We start from the raw sequence: 17,242 nt of genomic DNA on the forward strand, positions 1-17,242 counted from the left end.
TCAGTATTACAAACTCTTACTATGAACTTTCACATTTAACAAACTAAGTTCGTGTCCTCCGCCTTTAGTGACAATGAGTCTTCAAAAAAACAAACAAAAAAAACGATGTGGCAGCAGGGGTGTGGTCGAGTGTCGGCTGTGATTGGCGAGGAGGCGGGTTGAACCAGTAGGTGACATGGGACAAGGTGCACCTGTGTCTAATTACTGGCTGTCTATTAACCTGTGTCTCTGTGTCTTTCAGACAGCCAGGAACGAGAGAGAGCGAGAGCTATGACACCCCGTCACGTGTAGTGTGTTTCAAAGTGTCATTAGAAGTCACTGAGAAGTGTCAAAATAAAAAGGACCCACCTGTTCTGAAGCTTGTTTCCAGTTCTTCTGGTTCCCACAAGTTAAAGAGCTGTTACAATCACTGTGTCACATCAATGAACATTGGCGCTGTGCATTCTGAGTGCATATTTGATTGGCATAGGCTTTATACCAGATGCCCTTCCTGACACAACCCTCCCCAAACTATCCGGGCTTGGGACTGGCAATATGTAAGCACTGGCTTGTGCAACCCCAGTGACTGGGTATTTTACCTAATCTGCATGTCTGAATTGTGGGAGGAAACCAGAGTACCCAGAGGAAACCCATGCAGACACGGGGAGAACATGCAAACTCTACACACACTGTAAAAAAAAAAAAAGTTACGCCGACTTAAAAATTCAAGGCAACTTACTGCACAGGATTTTTGAGTTTGTGACAACTAAGATTTTTAAGTTTTGAAGAAAGTTGTGCCAACTTATACTTTTGGTCTTCATATTCACACAAACTTAATTTTTCAGTTTTACATGATAAGAATTCAACTTTACGGCCACTAATCTTTCATCCAAGTAAAAACTTGGAAATTTGAGTTCAATTTTCTTTTTATCCCACAATAAAACAAACAATCCAGTTCAAATAGCATGTTTATTTTAACATGATGGTAGCAAAACTGCTATAAAACTGTAGTGGCAGTGCTTTTTTGTTAAGTCACACATTCACTTATTTTAAGTATAACAATTAGTATACTGAATTGTTTGCACATTTTGTTTGTCAAATTAGTTTTTACTTGGATGAAAGATTAGTGGCTTAAAAGTTGAATTCTTATCATGTAAAACTGAAAAAAATTAAGTTTGTGTGAATATGAAGGCTAAGTTATCTGAGATGGGGCGGCACGGTGGTGTAGTGGTTAGCGCTGTCGCCTCACAGCAAGAAGGTCCGGGTTCGAGCCCCGTGGCCAGCGAGGGCCTTTCTGTGCGGAGTTTGCATGTTCTCCCCGTGTCTGCGTGGGTTTCCTCCGGGTGCTCCGGTTTCCCCCACAGTCCAAAGACATGCAGGTTAGGTTAACTGGTGACTCTAAATTGACCGTAGGTGTGAATGTGAGTGTGAATGGTTGTCTGTGTCTATGTGTCAGCCCTGTGATGACCTGGTGACTTGTCCAGGGTGTACCCCGCCTTTCGCCCGTAGTCAGCTTGCCTGCAACCCTGTAGAACAGGATAAAGCAGCTAGAGATAATGAGATGAGATGAGATGAAGTTATCTGAGACCAGAAGTATAAGTTGGCACAACTTTCTTCAAAACTTAAAAATCTTAGTTGTCACATAAACTCAAAAATCGTATGCAGTAAGTTGCCTTGAATTTTTAAGTTGGCATAACTTTTTTTTTTACAGTGCGGAAAGGCTCCCGTTGGCTGTGAGGTTTGAACACAGAACCTTCTTTCTATGAGGCAACAGTGCTAACCACTACACCACCATGCAAGGGAGCCAAGCCAGACAGGAGTTGAACCTAGAATCTATCCATTGCGCCACTGGTCCATAGGATTAATTGCTATGCATCTGTTCTGGATTAGAGCGCAATCACAACGTGCGCTACACAGCAGACTTAGCAAAGTATACACACTGTACCTAGTGTCTCACATTACCAAGCCTTGTATATGTAATGTCTTTCTAGGTTTGACTTTGTTTTGTGTATTTGGACTCTGCCTTTCATCTTTGCCTCCACCATTCTGTTTTTGCCTCGTGTGACCATTGCCCATTTCACAACCTTGCCTTTGTCTTACATTTTTGAACTGTTTGCCTGCCTGTTTAGAAATAAACACTCTTCCTGCAATTGCATCTGTCATTCGCTTGCTTACATGACACACTGAGCCATGCGTTCCTCTTCCCACCAGAGACAAACAATAAATAATCAAAGCTGCTGTCAAGTTAACAGTATGTGTTAACGCCATAAAACAAAGGCTTAACAAGCCTAGCTTAAATGTTGATTACTAACAATTATTGAGAATGGTGAGCAAAGGATCGATAAAAAGATGAAATGACTGCTGATAATGCTAAACTTAACACCTAGTTAAAGTCTACCGGTGGTATTTTTATACCCCCCTGCCCAACCCCATGGCACGACATAAATGACATCAGTGACTTGCAACACATGAATGAACTGAATGGTGAAGATTAAAAAAAACATAGCGAGTCAGTGGGTGGATATTGACAACGATACACCGGTAACCTCCATCATTTCCATAACAGACGAAGAAATCATCACCTCCATTTGTGATCCTTTAACTCAGTCAGTGAACTGCGATAGTGACTTGGAAGGAGAAATTTGTGATAAGGAGAATGTGCCTAAAATTTTGCATATAACATGAGTGTTGTGTGACAAGTGAGTCTATTTCAGTACTATGAACTTTTTGGTATGATGAACTGTTTGGATGTCCCCCAAGAAGTTAATAGAGTATAACCTGTCAGTATTGTAAATATTTTACCAGAATACTAAGTGAGCTGCGGGCGGCACGGTGGTGTAGTGGTTAGCGCTGTCGCCTCACAGCAAGAAGGTCCTGGGTTCGAGCCCCGGGGCCGGCGAGGGCCTTTCTGTGTGGAGTTTGCATGTTCTCCCCGTGTCCGCGTGGGTTTCCTCCGGGTGCTCCGGTTTCCCCCACAGTCCAAAGACATGCAGGTTAGGTTAACTGGTGACTCTAAATTGACCGTAGGTGTGAATGTGAGTGTGAATGGTTGTCTGTGTCTATGTGTCAGCCCTGTGATGACCTGGCGACTTGTCCAGGGTGTACCCCGCCTTTCGCCCGTAGTCAGCTGGGATAGGCTCCAGCTTGCCTGCGACCCTGTAGAAGGATAAAGCGGCTAGAGATAATGAGATGAGATGAGATGAGACTAAGTGAGCTGCAGTATCGACTTGTGAAATACATTGAAAGTATCACAGTTGTACTATAGTAGAACTCACAGACATCCTTTACAGTGTGCAAAAGACACTTGAGGAGAATGCAACACTTCTGATTAAATTCAACATCTCAAGAAGTGAACTTCCTTTTTGCTCAGCCATTTTTCTCAGACTTAAGAGTTTTGCTCATAAATCAGGTGAAATGTAAACATTCCAGTGACGTTTGGTGATTTGTAGGACATCTGTTAGGAAGCCAAGTCAAATCAGATCACTTTATTGTCCTCCCATCCACATGTGTATATATACAGTGGAAAACTTGTGCTTCTAGAACTATAAAACAATACCATGACCCTGTACGTAGGAATATTTAAAGAGCTAATCGTATATCATGTCGGATTGTGAGGTATCCAGTGCCTGTGAGTATTCACAATACATTTTGTACTGTAACAATCTAGAACTGAAATCAACTTCATTTGGATTATATCTCATGAATCTGCATAAAATATCCTTTAATACTGAAGTGTGTGTGTGGTGTGTTTGCAAAATTATTTACCATAAAATTTGAGATTGTGTCATCCAGTTTGTAATATAAAATGTGGGAGGGGGTGAATACTTATGTAAGGCATATAACAGCTACGGTTACTGTATGTAGAATGAGAAGTGTCACACAATACAATAAATGAAATGTAGAAATGTGTTACTGAAGTGTATATCTGTGTGAATTCTGTTTTATATGTTTTAACTGTTAGTCTTGGCTTCTGTTTAATTCACAGTTTTTCCTAATAAGTAAGAGCATGAAAAAACTTTTTGAAAAGCAAGTTAATGACATTAGTAGTCTGTCATGTTGTGCCAAAAAAAAAAAAAGATTAGCTGCTAACTAGCTTTGTCAATTTTATTGAAGATAAAAAAGTAACCGCTTTCTAGCTAGACCTATGAATAAACAAACAAATTAAAAAAAACAAAATGCAAATATTACATATAATTTTATGGTTACATTTTTAGAATATTTACCAATTATAATAACAAAAATAACATGCTATGCTCATTGTGTAAAACGGTTACTGACGGACGGCTGCAGATCTCAGCACTCTGTTTATCTGATTGGAGCTGATATGCTGAAGTTTGAGATGTCAGGCTTGAGGTTTTTCAGGCTCATTACCATTTGGTAATGAGCTTCAACCCCTCTGAGAGAGTAAGCTGTGCTTCACTGGAGTTCTACAGGTGCTGTTTTGGGCCTTCAAAGTAGTTTTTCATACAGGCTGATCTGATGACCGAAAACAGTCTGCATTAAATAAACAGTGCAATATTGCAGCAAGATATTTGATCATTTGATTTGCTATAATATTGAATTTCACCAAAAGTGATGAATGATATAGTCACATTTGTGCTTTTAAAATAGAAACATTTCTTTTCTGAATTTTAATGACATTTTAAGGAAGGCCAGGTTTCCCATGTAGTCTTAGAGCAATTGCCTCTGGTAACCACACACACACACACACACACACACACACACACACACACACACATATATATATACACACACACACACACACACACACACACACACACACACACACACACACACACTGTGGCAAGGAGGAGTCAGGATGCCAGGTCAGGGTGGGGGGTTCATCATCATTCCCAGATTGAGACTGGGAACCTCCCAGCAACAAACCCTTGCGAGCAAGAACTTAATGCACAAGCAGCTGACCTGAAATTGAAGATAGTGACAAAGCTGAAGGCCATGCCTGGGCTACCAAGACTGAGTGAAGGACCTGCTAGAAGATGTGAATGCAGCAGTGCAAATGATCCCTACTGAGACCAACAAGCTGATATACATCACGGCAACAGCGAACCTGGATGGACAATAACCATAAAGTTCAATATCCACCATGGAAGAGAAAGTTGGAGGTTGGAGCAAGCTGTCCATACCTGAGGCCCTAGAGACTGCCAAACAAAGAATCACAGCCCTGGCTACCTGTCTAAGGAGGTACACAAGCTAAGGAGAAAAACTGGATATTCTCCACTCAAACATCAAAGGTGTACACCCAGTGGCAGGGTAATAACATGGTTCCAGATCCACCAAGGCTGGAGACTGAACAATAATGGAAAGGGATATGGGAGAAGGAGTTAATAGAAGCTAATAGGCCTGAGAGCCAAATACAGCAATCTCCCTGAACAAGACTCAGTATCACTGTGGCAGCACAAATGAACCAGCTGGGACTCACCCAGAATGGCTGACTGAAGGTCGAACAGTCCTAATCCTGAAGGACCCACAGAAGGGAGCAGTCCCATCCAACTACCACCTGATAACCTGCCTCTGCACAACATGGAAACTCCTGTCAGGCATCATAGTGGATAAGATGAGTAGGCACATAACTCAATACATGAGCGAAACCCAGAAAGGAATTGGTAGGAACACCAGAGGAGCAAAACATCAGCTACTGGTAGACAGTGCAGTAGCTTGAGACTGCAGAACCAGACATACCAAGCTGTGCACTGCCTGGATTGACTACAGGAAAGCCGATGACTCGATGCCCCACACATGGATCCTGGAATACTTGAACTTGTACAACATCAAACAGGACTCTCAGAACCTTCATCAAGAAGTCAGTGAGGCTATGGAAAACAACCCTAGAGGCCATTTCAAGGCCACCATCAAATGCGGCATATACCAAGGAGATGCCCTGTCTCCGCTGCTGTTCTGCAAAAGACTGAACCCCCTCAGCCCCTCATCACCAAGAGTAGCTATGGATACAGACTGCAAAATGGAGCATCAGCCACTTTCTCTACATGGATGACATCAAGCTGTATGCCAATTCTGAGCGAGACACTGACTCACTGATCCACACTACCAGGATCTACAGCAATGACATCGGAATGTCATTCAGATGAGATAAGTATGCCTAGATGGTAACAAGGAGAGGGAAGGCAGTCAGAATTGAGGGGGTGGTGCTTACCAGATGGCATAATAGGAGACGTGGAAGACAGCTACAAGTACCTTGGAATCCTACAGGCAAATGGCAACCACAAAGAGGCCACTAGGAAAGCAGCAACAGCCAAATACCTAAGGAGGGTAAGGAAAGTCCTGAGAAGTCAGCTGAATGGGAATAAAAAGGTCCGGGCCATCAACACCTATGCCCTGCCGGCCATCAGATACCCTGCTGGCATAATAAGCTGGTCAAAGGAGGAGATAAAGGCAGTGACATCAGGACAAGAAAGCTCTTGACTCCCCAAGTCCAGCATCCTGAGGCTGTACACTAAGAGGAATGAAAGAGGCCAAGAACTAGTGAGCATCAGAGCCCTGAATGAAGAAGTGCTTCATCAATACCTCAGGCAGCAGAAACCTGAGAAGGAAGTGCAAGAGGAACCATCATGGAAAGACAAACCACTGCACGGGCTATACTACTGGCAGATAGAAGAAGTGGCTGATATTGAAAAATCCTACCACTGGCTGGATAAAGCTGGACTGGAAGACAACACAGAGGCACAAACCATAGCTACACAGGAACAGGCTTTAAGCACAAGATCAACAGAGGCCAGGGTCTACCCCAGATGCAGACTGTGCAAAGATGCCCCGAGACAATCCAGCACATAACAGCAGGGTGTAAGATGCTAGCGGGAAGAGTGTACATGGAACACTATAAACAAGTGGCTGGCATAGTGTACAGAAGCATTTGTGCCGAGTATGGACTGGAAGTCCCAAGGTCAAAGTGGGACACACCTCCGAAGGTGGTTGAGAATGACCAAGCTAAGATCCTGTGGAACTTCCAGATACAGATGGACAAACTGGTAATGACTAAGCAACCGGAAATGGTAGTGGTGGACAAATGGAAGAACAAGGCTGTGGTGATAGATGTGGCAATACGAAGGTTCAATAACATTAGAAAAAATAAACTTGAGAAGCTCAAGTACTATCAAAGACTGAAAGAAGAGCTAGAAAAGATGTAGAAGATGAAGGCAACAGTGGTCCCCCATGGTGATAGGAGCCCTCAGTGCAGTGACCCCCAGACTGGGAGAGTGGCTCCAACAGATCCCAGGAACAACATCCGAGATCTCTGTCCAGAAAAGCGCAGTCCTCAAAATTGCTAAGATACTGTGCAGGACCCTCAAACTCCCAGGCCTCTGGTAGAGGACCTGAGCTTGGGGGAAAAAAGACCGTCCGAATGAAGGGGCAAGTGGGGAAATTATATATATGTATATATGGGGAAATTATATATATAAAATCTCATCTCATTATCTCTAGCCACTTTATCCGTCTACAGGGTCGCAGGCAAGCTGGAGCCTATCCCAACTGACTACGGGCGAAAGGCGGGGTACACCCTGGACAAGTCGCCAGGTCATCACAGGGCTGACACATAGACACAGACAACCATTCACACTCACACCTACGGTCAATTTAGAGTCATCAGTTAACCTAACCTGCATGTCTTTGGATTGTGGGGGAAACCGGAGCACCTGGAGGAAACCCATGCGGAGAACATGCAAACTCCGCACAGAAAGGCCCTTGCCGGCCACGGGGCTCAAACCCGGACCTTCTTGCTGTGAGGTGACAGCGCTCATATATATATATATATATATATATATATATTACTGTGCATAAGTCCGAGGCACCCTATTTTTTTCATACAAACTTTGTTATAGATTTCTACTTTATGACTTCTACATTATCTACAAAAACATTTTAGAGTTCCAAATGTTTGTTTTCCAGCACAAAATTTAATGTTACAGAAAAAAAAAGTTTGTATCTGAGTAACATATTACGTAAGAGAGCACTTTTCAGATTAAGAAAGAAAATATAATGAAGGCTACTGGGTTTTTGCTGCAATATTAATAAGTAAATGTGACAATCAAAGTATCCAGAAGAACTGTGGCTGGTTCTGTAAGATGCTCAGTAAAACCTACAGCTCATTTCCTTATAAAACTGTACCTGAGACTGCTATTTTTTTTTTAAAGCAAAGGGTCGTCTCACGCTAAATCTTGACTTTGTTTCATTTATTATGGCATACTGCTGTTGATAGTATTTTTTTAATGTTGAAACATTTCATTTCATTATTTTTAAGCCATTTTTAGTCGACAGCATTTCTTTACATGTACCTAAGACTTTTGCACAGTACTGTGTATAAAGTCTCTTTTAGTTATAGCACAGTACTCTATTACAAACTAAACAAACAGTACACACTAACTCCATAGAAGTACATAGAAAATAAATGTTTTGTAGGATAAAACTCCCCCTTTACTGAACCATAGACATACAGTATCTCATAAAATATTTTACATGATACTCATGATTGAGGCGCAGGGAGAAACCCAGGCTTCTTAACCAAAAGAAAAGGAGAGAAGAACGAGCGAGGACAACAATAGTCCTTTGACAGAGATGTGACCTGTCTCTTTTCTCCTCTCTGCGTGTCTTTATGGCCCCCCTACAGGGCTTCCGTCGTGTCCAAGCCTGAGAAGACTAGCATGAGAGCAGCGTAAATCAGGCTTGGACAGGCGATGGGGACAATCCTGAAAAAGACCCATCTATTTCTTATTGCACTCCCCTAAACCTGTAGCTCCCCTCTATTCAATTCCCCTGTTCTCCAGTTCTAACCCAAGCTGTCACCTTTTCTAGGGAGCCTCAGATGGCCTTACTGAGCACGGAAGGGTGAGAAAATAGAGGGGAAAAGGAAAAAAATGGGCGCAAGCGGGTGAGAAAGAAAGACAGAAAACACAGATAGACAGCTCCATTGACACAACATTCTCGCATTTTCTTTAACAGCCTTATTAGCTGGTCTGTTCAGAGTGAAAGAGGACGTTTCTTTTCTTAGAGGAAAAAGAGGCGAGCAGCCAGCCTTTCTTAGAGGGGGAGAACTGGAGAAAAAGCAGAGGTGAAAGCATATTAGTTGGCACTCCCTCCTCTTTCGAACCCACATGCCTCACATGGGGGGTGGGGGTGGGGTGTTTCAGCAGGAAAGCCGTCCTTGAAAAAGCTTTAACCAATGGAAGAGACAGCATGGAGAAGGAAAAAGTAGGGGTGAAAACAGAGCACAGTTGGAGTTCTCTCTCTCTTTCTGATGTTTAGGGCTTACTGATAAAGGTGCCCACTTCCTCTAAAGTGTAAGTACTCAAAGGTAAAGGCTCATGAAAACTCGAACTGAGCAATACAGACACTCCATTGCTATCATGCTGCTCCATTTTATGGCTTATTTTATACTAAAAGAAAGTTTCTTGCATCATTTGTATCACAAATTCACACTCATTCCAAGTTTCGTTTGGTGAGAGTGGTGAAGATGCTCACAGTGCACAACGACAATGACTGGTAAGACATCATCTGTATTATAAAGGCCAGTGCTTTGCTATCTGTTCTATCTGCGTATCCCTGTGTGTATAGCCTCTTTAGAGTAGAAAGGCTTGCTGTAATTGGTTAAAGTGATTGGGATATGTCCAAAATTTTGTCTTTTCATTAAGAAAAAGTCCACAGTCAGATAAGAATAATAAGATAAGTATCAAATCAGAAAATTAGTATACATACTCAGAAAAAAGGGTACTAAAGTATACTACTGGTGAATATAGTGTACTGGTGAAAGTGTACATATGGTGTACAGGTTTTATATTATAACAAGTCTGAAATGTTGTCCATCCGTCCAAATTTCACCCTGTCTGAATGATAGGCCAAAGGCCCAGAACAATGTGGCCAGGGGTCTGGGGCCCAGCTTAGGGCCCCAGACGGGCTTTAGATGCCTGGAGATGGCTTCTCAGCTATTTCCAGGCACATGTTTGTGACCTTCAAAGGCCAAATTACACTAGACATTAGTTGCTAATTACACTACAAATTGAATATTATTTACAAGAAAGTGCCAGAAGATTCAAGCAAAACATGCTTAAAGTTCGACCCAAGAAAACCGTAGCATACACAGGTCAGTTCCACGTCTAGAAAAAAGTATGGGGGTTGAAGGATGTTCCAGTTGGGTACAACTTACTGGTACTGATATATAGATACTATAATAACACTCATGAAACATTATGTCAACAATGACTATTTTTATACTATGTTTATAATAAGTCTATAAGACATCTAGTAATTAAAAATACAACTTTTCTTACATAGAGTTAAAATTGAGTCCGAGATTCCAAGTAACTTTGTAACAAAATGACTTAAAATGACTCAGAACTAGACATGATCATATCATTTGGCATTCAGACTAAAATCTGCTGGACTAGAACTTAGAAAATAGAAGAAAATTTTAAAAAATCTATCAAAATATAAATCTACATCCTTCAAAGCATACGACTGTCATTCTTATTATGGAAAAAAAAGCACATTGTAATAACAGCCCTGTGATGACCTGGCGACTCCAACTTGCCTGCGACCCTGTAGAACAGGACAAGCGGCTACAGATAATGGATGGATGGATAATAACATAACCATTGATTGGCAGTTTGGCACTTAACATAATACTGCACTGCAAACTTTAATGTAAACTGAACTCTTAATCAACTGACCGGATCAATCAGATACTGTCAAGCCTAAAACACTAGTTCAACTGCATCATGTAATAAAAACAGTGAATACTGAGTGCATTATTATTATTGTCTTATTTAGTATGCCACTTGAGGAGAGAAAGGTGCCTGTAAATTTTGACGGGGCTGGGACCATCGGTGGCAGAGTTATGAATTTTTAAAGCCTGGCTCGAGCCAGGGCTCATATTAAAGATTTCAGTGAGCCGTGCCTGTGCTGGTTCGAAAGGTATCGGGGAGAGGGAGGTGCATCTAAATTTTGGCAGGGCTAGGACCATCGGTGGCCGAGTTATGAATTTTTTTAAAATAATGCCTGCGGGGGCCCCCCGTTTCACAGGCTGTGTTATGACATAATGGATTCGCCCAATGTAGCATTTGGAAGAAAATTAGAAGTAGATTAGACCCATATCTTTACAATTTTTCATGGGCCATCTGGTTTGATGCTTTTGAAATACAGACAGACACATTCGAATTATTTTTTATCAACTATCCAGTCTGATACTTTTGAAATACAGATGGACAAATGCAAAAATTACCAGTAAGTGTCCGCCGGTCCAGCCTTATTTCCCACACTGTATAGATAGATAGACAGACAGACAGACAGACAGACAGACAGACAGATAGATAGATAGATAGATAGATAGATAGATAGATAGATAGATAGATAGATAGATAGATAGATAGATAGATAGATAGATAGATAGATAAGGATACCACCACAGCAACAAGTACTGCACAGTTTAGCACTGTTCTTTGGAGACTGTAAGTCTAATTGTATTTATGCTGTATTCAAGGTGACCTTGTAATTCCCTGCCTACACCAGGGAAAAGCCACTGTAAACACCCCCTCAAATTGCAATTTCAACCTGTCACCTAGGGCTAGGCTTCTCAACTACCAGTTCCTTTCGTATTTACTGAGTGACGTCATATCAGCATGGCCGCTCACACTGTGAACAGTATAAATTCCCTTTTTCCTACAATACTGACTTTAAATCAATTAATATACAGATACAGTACTTACACAGACCACGTTAATCACTGTTGAGAAGGTAATCATCAACATGATAATTATTCCTAATATTAGCTGGTTAGATTTTGCTAACGCTACTTGCTATGGTCCACAATTTCAGTCCAAAATGTTGCATGAATGTCTGAAGTTCACGATAATAGTACAGTACCAGTAGCCAATCAAGCCTGTAACTGTAAAAGTGCAGTTTTTATTAGCTTTATGTGCTCTCATTGAGGGAAAAAAAGTGCTTTCATTGTGAATTTCATTTTTAGTTGTAAAATAGAAAAAGTTGCTTATTTCCCCTGTTCAAATAAATTTGGTCTTGCCAATTTCCACCCACTAGCTAACTCTCCGCTATCACATGACAAATCCCAGCTGGTGAGGATGGGGTAAGCATGTCCTTCCTCTGAGATACATGAAGCCAACCTCCACATCTTTTTTGAACGACTGTTTATGCAGAGTCACTCGAAGGAAAGCGCTATCAGCTCTCTTCTGTATGCATGAGCTCATAGACGCCCACAATTGGCTCGTGTCGCTGTGAGTGACAGCAGAGAGAGTGTATGCCTCAGAGCACAGCCAGTCTTGCTCTATTGGCTCTCAGCCATGGATAGCTGTGTAATTGCCAGGATTCTTATCATCAGATATTGTCTTATCATCAGATGTCTCATAACAAGAGCAATGCAGGAATGGCATGCCACACCATTGTCACATTTTCCTCAAAGTCTAATTATTGTGCCTGTTTCTCACATTTTAAGTATTGGCCCATCACTTTTTGATTGACATTAACTAATTTGTTTAGGAGTTGTCAAACTTTTTGGGCAAACATTATTGGGCATCATTAATATACTTCCACCTACTATTAAGCTTATAAATATATATTTGCAGTATATATTTGTAGAGTTTAGTAAATAGTGCAAACAAGTCATATGTGCAAAAAAACCCAAACAAATAGTAACAAGCCGAAACAGTATGGAAATGTAAAACCCGAAATCAGAAAAAGTATGGACAGTATGTAAATAAAAAAAGAAAGCAGTGATTTCTAAATTTCCTTTGACTTGTATTTCATTGCAGATGTCAGGATGCAGGTACTTACAGACGGATGCAAACGCAGGGGAAAACAGGTGCATCGCAAACTGTGAATAAAGCTAAATCAGGAAACTGGAGACGTAGTCAGGGATGGGCAAGGGTCAGATCAGGCGAACAGAATATCAGAGATCAGGCAAGAGAACGAAGTCAGAAATAAACGTAAATAGAGTTCAATAACAGGAAGTCAGGCAGATAGTCAAACAGCTCGGTAAAGGGGACACAGAACAATACTTCGCAAAGCCAGAGTGCAAGAGCTGAGCTTATATAGGGAAGGTGACTGCCGGTAAATTAGAGACAGGTGTTGAGGTTAGAATTCTGGTGACGAGGGGTGCTGTGGTGCTTGGGAAGTGTAGTCGGGAGTGGCCATGTTTGGAGGCTGCTCCGAACTCAGGTTTTCAGAGCTGTTACTGACAGCAGACAGTATGAACCCAAGATATTTCATGTTTTCTCTGGGCAACTTCATTTCATTTGATAATATACAGCCATTCCTTTGTTTCAGACCTGCAACACATTCCAAATAAAGTTGGGACAGGGGAAATTTAGGGTTAGTAATGAGGTAAAACAATTAAATAATGATGTGATTTTAAAACAGGTGATGTCAACAGGTGATTGTAATCATGACTTGGTACAAAATCAGTATCCCGGAAAGGCCTAGTCTTTGAGGAGCAAAGATGGGCCGAGGATCTTTAGGTTGGCAACAAATGCATTAAAAAAATGATTTAAATGTTTAAAAACAATGTACCAATGTACAGTATGAAGGGATTTGGATATTTCACCCTCTACGCTGCATAACATAATTAAATGAGTCAATGAATCTGGATGAAATTTCAGTGGGTAAAGGGCAAGGGCACAAGCCTAAGCTGAACACCCGTGATCTCTGATCCCTCAGACGGCACTGAATCAAGAACCGTCATTCATCTATCACTGATATAACCATATGGGCTTGGGATTACTTTGGCAAACATTTGTTTAACACTACAATACAGAGTTACATCCACAAAAGCCAGTTAAAACTTTACTGTGCAAAAAGGAAGCCTGATGTTAACTGTATACAAAAGTGATGTAAACTTTTCTGTGCTCAGAGGCATCTGGGATGGACCATCACACAGTGGAAACATGTACTGTTGTCAGATTAATCAGTATTCCAGGGCTTTTTTTTTTTTAAGAAATGGACACCGTGTGCTCCGGACCAAAGACAAAAAGGACCATCCAGACTATTACCAGCAACAAGTCCAAAAGCTTAACATGTCCAATATACTTGATGCAGTATTCTGGGTGTATCATGGTATGGGGTTGTGTCAGTTCCATTGGCAAAATTAACTTACACTTCTGTGATGACAGCATGAATGCAGAAAAATACATTAAGGTTTTGGAGCAACATATGCTGTCTTCAAGACGACATCTTTTCCAGGAACACCCATGCATTTTTCAACAAGACGATGCAAAACCACATTGTGCACACATTACAAAGGCATAGCTGTGGAAGAAGAGGGTACCTGTCCTCTCTGTCTCCAAGACAGAATGTGTGGTGAATTCTGAAAAAATGTGCGACAACAATGACCCCGTACTGTTGCACACCTTAAGACCTGTTTGCATGAAGAATGGGACAAAATAGCACCTGAAACACTTCATTACTTGGTGTCTTCAGTCCCTAACCATCTTTGAAGTGCTGTGAGAAAGAATGGCAACATTACAAAGTGGTAAATGCTTTACTGTCCCAAGTTTTTTTTTTAATGTGTTGCAAGAATCAAAATTGAAATGTGTTTATTTTGGGAAAAAAAAATCCATGAGGAAAAACATCAAATAATGTGCTGTTGTATTGGTTTGAGTGTAATACAGGTCAAATATTCTTTACAAATCATTGTTTTCAGTTTTAATTTCACTTTCAACAAACTGTCCAAATTTTTCTGGTCTCTGTCCTACACTGAGGTTATTAATTACGGTACAGTAGTTATCATAGTGCTGTCAAGAGAGATGAGACTGAGATGGTATGGGCACATGAGAAGAGATGCAGAGCATGTCGGAAGGAGAATGTTGAGGATGGAGCTGCCAGGCACACGAAAACGAGGAAGGCCAAAGAGGAGGATACATGGATGTGGTGAGAGAGGACATGAAAGTGGCAGGTGTGATAGAGAAAGATGCGAAAGACAAGGAGTAATGGAGACAAAAGATCCGCTGTGTGCGACCCCAATTGGGAGCAGCCAAAAGAATAAGAAGTTGTCATAGTGTTATCGAGGCAGATATTGAGCATCATATCCAGACAGTAACACAATTGTTGAGAATGGACCCAAGGAGGACCTTTCAAGAAGTTATCCAAAAAGACAAGACAAAACAAAACAAGAAGAAGAAGAACAACAACAATCCTTGAACACTTTTGAGTGTGGCTGTCCTTGTGGGAAACTCAAACCCGGTCTGCAAATAAGCAGGAGGCACTAATTGGACGCGCCACAGGCTACATGTCGCCACTAGGCGGCGGTGTTCTTGTGAGAAATTAATCTCAGTAGGTATGGCGGTGGGACGAGAAGGAGGAGGAGAGGGAGAGGAGGAGGAGGAGGAGGAGGTCGGGCAGAGTTTGCAGTCTGGCCTCTGCTCCACTCACTCGACTAAACTCCACTCCAGCACTACATCACTGGAGCGTCGCTGATGTAGGAGCTGCACTACTGAGGGGTGCTGGACTTTCTGAGATTTTTCATTGGCGGACGGAGTCCAAAAGCTCCAGTCAGGAAACGTGTCAGGTTTCAGGGAACGGGTGGGGGAGTGACATTTCTTCAGGGGGAGAGAGAGAGAGAGTAAGAAGGAGGGGAAAAAAACTCCTAAGCCTGACAAAAGCGTATGAGAAGACGATCAAGGTCCTCGGAGACTGAGAAGATCTTCAGACTGGGCTGTGAGCGTGGACGCGTGGAACGCGTGTAGTGTGCGTGTTTAGTGCGCGCGTGCGTGTAGGAACGTCGGGACAGCCGCTTTTTCACACGTTTTCAAGAAAGTCGTCTCCTTCTTGCCTGATTTTAAGGAGCGCAGATTTCGGACTGTCTGAGAAATCCAGGAGGATCTGAACTTGGAGGACGTGAAGGACTCTAAGGAGGGAGAAAACCCGCATCATTCTGTTTTCCAAAACTGTTTGGACGGATCATCATAATGACCTCATAATAAACAACAACAACAAAACTCCTGCGGAATTTTTTGCGGTCTTCCCATTTGACAATGCTGATCTCTGTCCAGGATCACTGATTTCTTTCTTTGGCTTTCTGACGCTTTGTTTGTTTGTTTGTTTGTTTGTTTGTTTGGTTTTTTGCCGACCTGTGGATTTTGGGGTAGTGAATTCTGAGTGGTGAAGAAGTTGTTGGAAGAAAAAGAAAAGAAGTCGCTTGCTGCAGTCGTTCATGCGGATTAAGAAGCTCAGGGATCCGGGCCGCAGGAGTAAGTGTCGGGTTTGGGTGATGTGTGATGCAAAAACAAACAAACAAACAAACAACAAAACTTTAAGTCGCACGACACAGATTGCATGAGAAGTGATTTGAAAATGCTCAGGATGAAATGACAATGTGTTGCAACTGTTGACACTGTGTGTGTGTGTGTGTGTGTGTGTGTTTGCTTGTTTAGTTGAAGTTTAATGTAGGGAAATATTTCAGCATGCAAAAGAACACAGTGAATTAATTATTTCAGGAGGGTTTTGTGGACAGGAGAATTCCGAGTTTGCATTTGGATTTAATTAGAATAATGTTGATGAAAAATAAACCCCGACATCTAAATTGTGCGTGACGGAATGCGATAAAAGTCTAACAGTTTAATTAGCAGGCATGTTTACAAAGAGAAGGGGGAAAATGGTTTTGTTGTCTAGACTAGGATTTAATTTGCTACTTTTTTTTTTTTGACTGAGAAGTGACTTTGGTGTTTAAGGTATAGGCTTTTCACCCAGTGTACACGTATTTGTGATCAATAGTGAAGTAAATAAATAGCCTGGTGACCCGGTTCGAGTCGTCTTAGTGGAGTGGAGCGTAAACTTGCTCGGCTGTTGTTGGGACTGAATGCACGCATTGCATTGTGGAGAAGAAAGCACACTCGTAAATCTGTGAGCGCATTCAGTCAGATTTCATTGTGAAAATGCAAAGTGATTAGAGTGTGAAAGGAGCGCTGATGATTAAGCTTTAGATTGGGTTTAACTTGACTCCACTGTATGCAAAAAAAAAAAAAAAAATCAAGAGGTTGCAAGATGCTGGTGATAATTGCGTTAAAAGGCGAGAGATTTATTATTATTATTATTATTATTATTATTATTATTAGAGTGTAGATTTGTTTGCAAAACAGCACACGACTTAGAGAGAGAGAATTGAATTATTATTATTATTATTATTATTATTATTATTATTAGTTTTTTTTAAACTATGCACTTTTGCTTAGATGTGAATGAGTTCAGCTTTTAGCAGTATAGAAAGCTGGGACTGATGAACTCACACTTC

General features: G+C 41.5%; 1 protein-coding gene across 6 annotated transcripts in view; it reads left to right on the forward strand.

Annotated features, from left to right (window-relative positions):
- Nucleotides 1-15,382: 15,382 nt before the first annotated feature.
- The window catches only part of fgfr2 (fibroblast growth factor receptor 2), a 66,045-nt gene continuing 64,185 nt past the window's right edge, over nt 15,383-17,242 (forward strand). For 4 of the 6 annotated variants that reach the window (XM_060925394.1, XM_060925395.1, XM_060925396.1 and 1 more), the window contains exon 1: nt 15,385-16,202. The gene's annotated coding sequence lies outside the window, so the exon portion shown is untranslated. Of the gene's footprint in view, nt 16,203-17,242 lie in introns of all 6 variants that reach the window. The other 2 variants (XM_060925392.1, XM_060925393.1) reach the window with 2 other exon arrangements.

This window comes from Neoarius graeffei, chromosome 7, assembly GCF_027579695.1.
Source record: "Neoarius graeffei isolate fNeoGra1 chromosome 7, fNeoGra1.pri, whole genome shotgun sequence".
In the NCBI taxonomy this organism is placed as follows: Eukaryota; Metazoa; Chordata; class Actinopteri; order Siluriformes; family Ariidae; genus Neoarius; species Neoarius graeffei.